The 10,182-nt window shown below is 35.6% G+C and overlaps 1 long non-coding RNA gene and 2 other non-coding genes across 4 annotated transcripts; all 3 read right to left on the reverse strand.

Moving 5' to 3' along the window:
• Window positions 1–4,185: 4,185 nt before the first annotated feature.
• LOC113112083 (uncharacterized) lies at window positions 4,186–7,115 on the reverse strand. Of its 2 annotated transcripts, none has more exons than XR_003293389.1 (5): window positions 6,951–7,115; window positions 5,539–5,599; window positions 5,139–5,296; window positions 4,955–5,047; window positions 4,186–4,393 (listed from the first exon to the last, which is right to left on the reverse strand). It is a non-coding gene; the product is annotated as an uncharacterized LOC113112083 (long non-coding RNA). The 2 variants fall into 2 exon arrangements; XR_003293388.1 differs by lacking the exon at window positions 6,951–7,115 and adding an exon at window positions 6,178–6,288.
• A 2,874-nt stretch (window positions 7,116–9,989) lies between these two features.
• LOC113112255 (U6 spliceosomal RNA) lies at window positions 9,990–10,096 on the reverse strand. The gene has a single exon (XR_003293411.1). It is a non-coding gene; the product is annotated as a U6 spliceosomal RNA (small nuclear RNA).
• A 12-nt stretch (window positions 10,097–10,108) lies between these two features.
• Window positions 10,109–10,182, reverse strand: trnan-guu (transfer RNA asparagine (anticodon GUU)). The gene has a single exon. It is a non-coding gene; the product is annotated as a tRNA-Asn (tRNA).

A 10,182-nucleotide genomic window follows, 5' to 3' on the forward strand; every position in this document is an offset into this window, starting at 1 on the left:
TCAGCAGGGGTGCTGGCGATCAGCACGATCAGGCCCCAGGAACCAATCGTCCAGCCTTGAGCGCTTGGGACAGGGTGGAGGATTTCACTCAAGCACGATGTTCTCAGCTGCCTAGGAAAGCATGGCCATCAGCTCGGGATCAGCCTCTGGCAACACTGGCACTCCTGAGGGAGGCAACGCAGCCGAATCCTCATCGCCCAAGGACTCAAGCCCGCCTTGTGATGTGGGGATCAACATAAGGTCTTCCTCCCTAGCCCCAAATGAGATGTCAGGAACCTGAGACATAGCTGTCAAACCTCCCATTTTTTCCCTGGTTTCTCAGGTGTTTTAGCTCTTTTCCCGCTGTCTTCCATTTTAGTATTTTCCCATAAAATATCCCGTATTTTTACATTCTGTGTCAACTCAGAACACGCAACTATCTGTGTCTGTGAAGTGGCTTGGACTTGGGTTGCTAGACCTCCAGTAAAGCAGGTGGCAGTATACAGTAGCTTAGGCTACCATCGAAGAAGAAGACAGTTGCAGCGGCACCAGCGGGTGGGAGGAAGATTAAAAAAGTAGCGGGAAGTGAACTTTGAGAGTAGAGTAGATGAGTGTGATGTGCAATGATGGATCAGGACGCCAAATGCCAAAATCACAGAATTAATCACCAAACAAAACCGAGGACATTATGCCGATATTTGAATAAATGGGAGTCCACCTTCCACTACGTTCCCTGACAAGCAGCCATATAGGTCCAAATTATGCCTACTGCAAAATTTGTCGTTGACAGGAAAAACAACGTTTCATAGCACAAAATTATTATTAATATTAAATTATTATTAATATTACCTTGATCATAAATAAATCACTTTTAACATATCAATTGGTCTGTCATTCTTTAATATATATTGTGTAGTTATAAACTCTTTAGACTGTTAATGATTAGGGCTTTTTTTAAGTTTGTGGATAAGAATCGTGTAAAAAAAAAAAAAAAAAATCCCTTATTTTGGGGATGGATTCAGGGAAATCTCCCTTATTTTCAATGTTCAATGTTGACAGCTATGACCTGAGAGGGTCCAGCAAACTCATCCGGAAACTCAAACGGCTGCGGCATTTGTGAGGGAGGTGTGGCGGAGGAAGCTGGCTCGTCGGGGAACCCCACACAGTAACCTTCAGATCACCCGGGCCACCAGCCGAAGTAGCCCTCTTACGAGAAGAGGTGCTAGAAGGAGTGTGGCAGAGGGGACTCTATACCTTTTAAGGTAATCGATCTTAACGTTAAGGTCAAGGTCTCAATCTTAACGCTGAGATGGTCATGTCCCCGCAATGAGAACATGAGCCATCCACAAATGCAGTCTCAGTGTACTGGAAGCCCAGACACGTGACACAGCGATCGTGGTCATCACGAGGAGCGATATATCGACCGCACCCAGAAACACACGGGTGGAATGACATCTTTAAGAAGATGCAAATACAACCCAAACTCTTTTAAAAGCTCTTTCAGTGGTGCTGAAGCGCTCAGGGGAACGCAGGAGCTGAAGGCAGGAAGCTCTTGAAACTGTGTGCACGGTATACTGTCCATGTCCAGGAAGGTAAGAAAAACATCATCAAAGTAGTCCATGTGACATCAGAGAGTCAGTTAGAATTTTTTGAAACATCGAAAATACATTTGGTCCAAAAACTACGACTTAATTCAGCATTGTCTTCTCTTCCGTGTCTGTTGTGAGAGAGAGTTCAAAACAGAGCAGTTTGTGATATCCGGTTTGCGAACGAATCATTCGAGAACATAACCGGATCTTTTTGAACCAGTTCATCAAATCCAACTGAATCGTTTGAAATGGTTCGCGTCTCCAATACGCATTAATCCACAAATGACTTAAGCTGTTAAACTTTTTTAATTCTCGAGTCAAGAACCGTTTCTGTCATACGCATCTGATTCGAGAACCGAGGAGCTGATGATACTGCACATGTGTGATTCAGCGTGAAGCAGACTGACACACAGAGCGTCTGAACCGACCTGATTCTTTTGGTGATTGATTCTGAACTGATTCTGTGCTAATGTTATGAGCGCGGGTAAACCGAAGGCTTGAATCAAGGGCAATCATCACAAATGACGCCATTACCTCGAGCGCAAAAGAACCGGTGAACCGTTTTCTTTAACCGGTTTATTGAATCGAACTGTCAGAAAGAACTACTGGTGATCCGAAAACCGATGCAACCGGTTCTTGACTCGAGAATGAGTCAATGTTTTGTTCCTTATCTGGCTCGGCTCGGTGTTCATCTTCAGTTCTCTCTTCACAGCAGTTCAGTCAGTGTACTGTTTGAGTAAATTAATTACTCCGGGATATTGGTTTGTTTTAACTCAGAGGGAGTGTCAGCCACATTAAAAAAGGTAACAGCTTAAGTCATTTGTGGATTAATGCGTATTAGAAACGCGAACCGTTTAAACAATTCAGTTCTATTTGGTGAATTGGTTCAAGAAGATCTGGTTACATCGAATGATTAGTTCGCGAACTGGATATCACAAACTGCTTTGTTTTGAACTCTCTCTCACAACAGACACAGAAGAGAAAACAATGCTGAATAAAGTCATAGTTTTTGCTATTTTTGGACCAAAATGTATTGTTGATGTTTCAAAATATTCTCACTGTCCCTCACAGCTTCAATGGAGGGACTGAGAGCTCTTGGACTAAATCTAAAATATCTTAAACTGTGTTCCGAAGATGAACGGAGGTCTCACGAGTTTGGAACGACATGAGGGTGAGTTATTAGACATAATTTTGATTATTGGGTGAACTAACCCTTTAAGTATATATGTGTCAAAGACTAGACTCATATGGTTAAATTCCACAAAAAAAAATTATTGTATACATATAGAAAGCATATTGAATGCAAGTGCCTAATGTAATGTTTCAGATAATTTGTTTGAAAATATGGGTTAAAATGTGTTCCATTGTCATTCAGCGTAATATTAATTTTAAAACTGGCACAACATATTTAATCTCACTAGTTTTTATAGTAAACAAATTAATAAATGATCTTTCTTATATTTTTAAATGATTAAAAACTTCCTGCAGACAAAAGTTTAACACCTAGTTGTTAAAAAGATAGTGGCAAAGATTGGTAAAGATTTTCTAATTAGTTTCTTAACTTTATCTAAATATACCTAACAAGATTTTTGAACTATTATCATATGAACCAATTGTAAAGCCGTATTGTATGTATTTATTTCAGTGCTGTCAGATGATTAATTGTGATTAATATATATATATATATATATATATATATATATATATATATATATATATATATATATAATATATATATATAGTGCGTTTGGAAGATGAGCTCCTCAGTCGAATCTTCTTGTCTTTTCTGGCCGAGGATTAGATCTTCAGTGTATTTGGGAAGGAGACCAGAGCATGACCACATGAAGAAGCATTAAACAGGTTTACAGTGAATAAGGTTCTTTAAATCACCTCTGTAGTATCTCCATGATCGCAGGGTTTAGTTGCAACTCCTTACACACACTCTACAATCATAATAATTCATCACAATCATTACTGAATACATCACCAACAAATATACAGTATATTGTGTCAATGGAATAAATAATAACTCAATCCCAGCAGCTGAGTCCTTAGACATCTTCAAGAATCAGCTAAAAACAGATCTCTTCCATCTTTATTTGACCCCCAACTCTAGCACTCTCTATTATAATTCTATTCTTAAGAAGAAAAAAAAAAAACTTGCCCCTTTTACACTTGCTCTCTGTTCATTTATTAACTGCTTGTTAATTAAAAAAAAAAAAAAAAAAAAAAAAACACCATACGCTAGGTCCTCAGTTTTTTTATATACCACTGAAAAAAGTGTTTCATTGGATCAAAGTAAAAAAATTGCGTCAACTTGTTACATCTAATTACTTTACTTTTTATCAACTTAAAATTTTTACTTTGGAAAGAATTAACTATCTATTACTTAGCCAAAGCAAAAAATATCTTTGAATCAAATAATATTTTTAAGTTTAATGAGATCTCAAATTATACTTTTTCTTAATGTTTTTTCTTTGTATTAACTTAATTCTTTTACTTTCTATCTAACCAAATATCCAAACAAATACAATTTAAAACATTGATGTAATATGTAAACAAAAATTACTTTCAGAATGTGTAATTTTATCAACTAAGATGAATGACTTCAAGCATCAAACATTTGACAGTTTATTTTGTCATAATAACATCCTGATACAAATACACAGGCACATGCAACAGAGGGCAATTCATTGAGTACTTCCACACCGTCAATGACAATGGAAATGTCCAGTGCACGACTAAGAGCATCAGTTTCACGGATCACAAAAAAACGCCATGGTGGTCTTTTCAAATTCTCTCTCTGCTTCCTCCCTCTGGTCAGCCTAAAAACATAGGAGAGAGTAAATTGAGGGAATGTGAAAAAAAATAATAATAATAAAAAATATCCCTTCATCTGAAAATTACAAAATTTATTTAGCTTTCCTACTATGGAGGTCAATGTAGAGCCCAAACGTCTGTTGCTAACTTTCATTCAAATACATTAAATTTGTGTCCAGCATAAAAATTAAATATAAACGGCTTATTACAAGAGTAGAGTAAGTGATGAAATTTTTTAATTTTTTGGGTGAAGATGTACTTTTACACTTTCTTTAGCTTTGAAAGTGCTTTTAAACACTTTGTACAAGCAAACGCTCGTACAATGTGTTGACCATTGTAAATAATCACAGACATATTCGTGGAAGAAAGTCACACAGACTGATGTGTAAATGATAACACAATTTAGTAATTGAACTATAAAGTGATATGTCACTACCAAATCGAAATTTAGTTAGGATGCTTTGAGGGCGAGTAAAACGTAGGGAAATGTTGATTTGGTAGTGAAATATAACTTTAAGGCAAACATGGTTGTAGAATATTTCAGTAGTTTACATTGTCTACATTACCTGGTATTCTTTGATCAGACGTCTTGCATCTTCACCAAGGTATGTGATCAGGCACTTCAGCAGGCACTCTCTTCTGATGTCTATGTCCAAACTCTACAAAATGTTCAAGATGTATTGTTTTTATTAGACCAATACACTACTAAATTGATCGCCACAAGCAAATTTGTTTGCATGTAACCAATACCTGATCCATAACTTTAATAGTGTCCTTAGTTTTCTCACGGAGGGCTCCACCTTTGCTCCTAATAACCTGGAGAAGCTGAGAGCTGTCTGTCAGTCCAAAGAGGCCATAAATCTTGATTGTAGAGGTAAGGTCGTGATGCGAAAAAATTCTGCATTAATCTGTAAGAAAGAGAAACAGAAAATAGACTTCTGGAAAAAAAAAATTACTTTGAGAACTAGTTGTAAAAGACATATTATGCACACAATGCATTAAACAACAAAACATATAATTAGGGCATCCAAGACATTTTCACATTGAGTTACTTGCCAATGAGAATGGTGAGGTAGAGCATAGGAGAGAAGAAAGATAAATAACAAAACTTATCCTCCAAAGCAAAAATTAAATGGTGCAAATTACTTACGTTTTTCATGTGACTGGATTATTCAAAACCTGTCCTAATTGTTGTTCAGCAGTACCCCGTCCTACAAAAGACAAAATGAATTAACCACCTGGCTCACATAAACAGATCACTTATTTGCGAGTATGCTGGTCGACACAATGAGTTTAAATAAGTGTTTAGGCATGTCACTAAAGAAATGTGTTTGGGCCTTCATGTAAAGCTAATGTTAATCATAAATGAGAGACCATACAAGTAAGCAGAGCGAATAACTTGCGAACATGAGTTTCATAAATCAATAAAAATCATCATAATATATACCTTCATAAAAACATTAAGTCTGTACAAGTGTCTGAAGCGTGCATGTACTTTATACATGTAGCAGTACAGTATCGCACTCCAGCATACCCGAAACAGTCTTTATACTACGTTTCAATATCAATCCATCTCACCTCAAGCAGTTTTCTTGTATTATTTTATTATTTCCACTCGGTTTAACATTGTAATGAGGGAAACGTGTAAACCTTCTAAACGATTTAGAGCAGTCAAACTAGTACGTTAATACTAACCGTATGTAAAACACCAGTAAAACATAACATTTTATGAAATCATACACGTATAATATTAATAATACGGCCCAGATGTACGTTTAAAATTACTTACCAATTTTCTTTATTCACGTTTTACCACGCCGAGTTCATCCATGCGGTTTAACAAGATGGCGGAATGCTGAACGTCCTCACGCATGACACGGATTACGTTATAAATCACATGACAATGGGAACCAATATTTTAAATTTCAATTTACAGAAATGTATATTTTACACTAACAATACATTCTTTTAATTTTAAATTGACCAAATATTTACATAACACTGATGGCTAGACAGAAAATGTAATGTTTTGAGTTAGATCAAGTAACGTTATAACGACTTCTTTAGAGTAATTACATGCCATGTGCACTTTTTTTCAGTGTATTGACTCAAATCTAATGTGCTCCCAAAAGTTTACACTCTCTTAATTCATAAGTCACTGTGTTATATTTAAGCTCATTAAGACGGACATTTTCGACATATTTTGTGTATATATTTTAATATTCAAACGGCAGGAGACAGTGCTGACGCTGTGGGTCTCGTGCGCGAGCCTCCGGTGTACAAGCACAGAAAGCCGTTGTGGGATTAACGATTTCAGTTCTGTTTCGCGGCTAATAGCGGTCTTAAAATAATCAAGCTCTTAATTTTTCATTGATCCATGATTCTTTGCTCACTCTAACGTGTCAGTAACTTCATGCAATCCGCCCAATTAAAGATGCGTGGGTGTATGTACATGTGACAAAACACACCCATAAAACAGAACTTATTCAAATGTATCATATAACGTTACATATTTATCAGATGCAGTTACAGTAAATTAAAGCATTTTGTATAGTTACTCACCGATATTGTGGAACTGCTGTCAGCCGCAGTCTGGATGTGAGGAAAACAAGATGGCCGTCGATCGTAAAATTCTCAAACCCAACCTCGATTACGTCAGTGGTCACGTGGTTTACACAGAACGCAAAATTATTGATTTGATGTGTAGCAAATAGTTTAAATTAAACCAACAAAACTTAGATTTACTTTAAATTAAAGTAAATAATTTACTTAAGCTCAAGAACAAGACAGAAAATTAAATAATTTAAGTCAGATTAAGTATAAAATGTGATTTAGAGTAAAGACAGGGCTGTTGCACTTTTTTCAGTGTGTATATTTTTTTTCTTTGTATTTATTATACAATTAACAAATGGAAAAAAAGACATCTAACACTAGCTTGCTCTATTCTTTTTCTATTAAAATGATTTAAGTCTGATATCTATTTTTTTACATCTGTAAATGGATATAACTGTCCCAAACAATACAACAACAACAATAAAAAGTTAAAATATTTATTTATGGTCGGAACAAAAATCCTCATAATGAATTATGGGAGTGGTTAGATTAAAAGAAAATTCTGTTTAGTTATGATTTATTTCATCATATTGAATAATTAAATCAAGGCCACAACAGAAGTATTCCTCTGCTTCAGTTCTGTCTCACTGAATATTATTATGCTTTCTGAACTGTTTTACAGTGTTTTATAGCATATTTTGTGCTCTTCATTATTTCGTGTAAATTATTGAGCAATGCTGAAAAAAAGTGAATTATTGGCCAATATATCGGAGTTAATGACATATCAGTTGAACAAGTAAAGGTAAGCACGTTGTTTATTCAATATATCAGTTATTTGCTGATCTATTTCAGTATGAGATGGTCATCAGCACGATTTATTTTTAGTTGATTTTATTTTGTTGGCATAACTGAGACATTTATAACCCAATATATCATTACAAATCTATTACAAATACAAATCTACGTAAATATATCAAAACTAAGAACTTAATTTGAACAACTTTAAAGATGATTTTTTTTTTTCAATATTTAGATTTTTTTGCTCCCTCAGATCAAAGATTTTCAAATAGTTGTATCTCAGACAAATATTGTCTTTCTAACAAACCAGACATCTATGGAGGGATGATTTGTACAGTTGTACAGTAGATGGCGGTATGCACCTAAAAGTTGTTAACAATCTGCTTTTAACCAAGAGAAGAAGAAGGCCATACACTTACACTTAAAATCTAAATTTAATTTCATTATATGAATATACTTTGTTTTTCATAATATTTTTACGTTATATTCTGAGTGGATTTCATGTTTTTTTATCTCTAAATTATACATAGTTTACTGTATTAGTTTATTTCTAAAATAAGATCTTAGAAAAAACACATAACAAGTGATAAAAAAATAAATAAATAATAATAATAAAAAAAATTAAACACAATGAAAAAAAAAATCTGGTGTAAATTACCCCAATTTACAAAATATGTTCTAATTATTTATTTATTTATTTATTAATTTTTTTAATGTTTCAGTGTTACAGAAACTGTTAAATTTGGTCATTTTTCAAAAGTTCTTTCTGTGCTTTTCATGTTTTTGTTAGGGTTTTGAGAAATACCAAATAACTTTGAATGAACATTTTGTTCATGTTTCTGGGAGAATCGTTGTTCATAACGATGAGAAAACCTCGACAAAACATTAACTGATGTCCAGAGAATGTTCTCTGATAGCTTGGACAATTCAGTATAAAACTGAAACATAAATGTTACGTTTTTAAACCAGTTTTTATGTCATACAGGAATTAAAGGGACAGTAACGTGAAGAATGTGATATGTATTCACCCTCAGGTTGTTCCAGATCTGGATGATTGACTTTCTTGTTTTGGACACAACTGGGTTGCCAGGTTTACAAAATAAAACCAGCCCAACTGCTGCTCAAAACTAGAACAAACTGTTTTTGTTTTTTTTCTTCGTCAAAATAGCACTATGGAGGGTTTGAGATCATGCAGCAAAAATAGCACAATTACTTTAGACCTGGCAACCCCAAACTCTAAAGCTGTTTTTAAGAATGTTGCTTGTACAGCAATACCCGGATATTCTTCTATGAATACTGACTACAAGAACTGATCTTTGAGTGCGAACGCATAATCAGAGTGAGATCAGTTTCAGATAAGTTTCGTATTTATTAATGAACTCAATAAAAATGTATTCTAGATATAATGCTCCAGTGCACAAAGGAATACTCAACTCAGTCTTCTGTATATTTATTGTAGAAATATGATTGAGAATACACTAGATGCTCTTGGTAATAGAGAAGGCATAATCAGGATAACAGAGCATTTACTGTATCTGAAACACGTCGGCTGTGTTTGTCTGTACACCAATATTAAGGTTTCACACCATTCTTCACATTTTTTGGACGGTGTTCTTTCATTTTCTTTTTCTTTAATAAGAGTTTTCATATTAAAGAAACTGTTCATGTGTGTCTGAAAGATGTCATGCATCATGACAAAAAAACATCTGAAAGGACAAAGCCAACTTTTCATACAGCTTTACTGTAAATATTATCTATTTTTGCTCATTCATTGTGTGTTTTATAAGTTAATTAGAAAATAAACTGATTTCTCCATATGCTATGCATGTTTCCACACTAAAGCTACTGAAAGCATGTTTATCTTTGTCTGAACATACTTTGTTAAAATTGCAGATAAGAAATGAAGTGAAGTGAAGTGAAAGTGACATTCAGCCAAGTATGGTGACCCATACTCAGAATTTGTGCTCTGCATTTAACCCATCCGAAATGCACACACACAGAGCAGTGAACACACACACACACACACACTGTGAGCACACACCCGGAGCAGTGGGCAGCCATTTATGCTGCGGCGCCCGGGGAGCAGTTGGGGGTTCGATGCCTTGCTCAAGGGCACCTAAGTCGTGGTATTGAAGGTGGAGAGAGAGCTGTTCATGCACTCCCCCCACCCACAATTCCGTCCGGCCTGAGACTCGAACTCACAACCCTTCGATTGGGAGTCCGACGCTCTAACCATTAGGCCACGACTTCCCCAAGATGGAGTGCTTCACGGATTTGCGTGTCATCCTTTCACAGGGGCCATGCTAATCTTCTCTGTATCGATCCAATTTTAGTATATGTGCCGCCGTAGCGAGCACAAAAGCTTCCTTCGTCCCTGGGTGGGCTCGAACCAACATCCTTTCGGTTAACAGCCGAACGCGCTAGCCTATTGCGCCACAGAGAC

Source organism: Carassius auratus, chromosome 12 (assembly GCF_003368295.1).
Source record: "Carassius auratus strain Wakin chromosome 12, ASM336829v1, whole genome shotgun sequence".
Taxonomy (NCBI): Eukaryota; Metazoa; Chordata; class Actinopteri; order Cypriniformes; family Cyprinidae; genus Carassius; species Carassius auratus.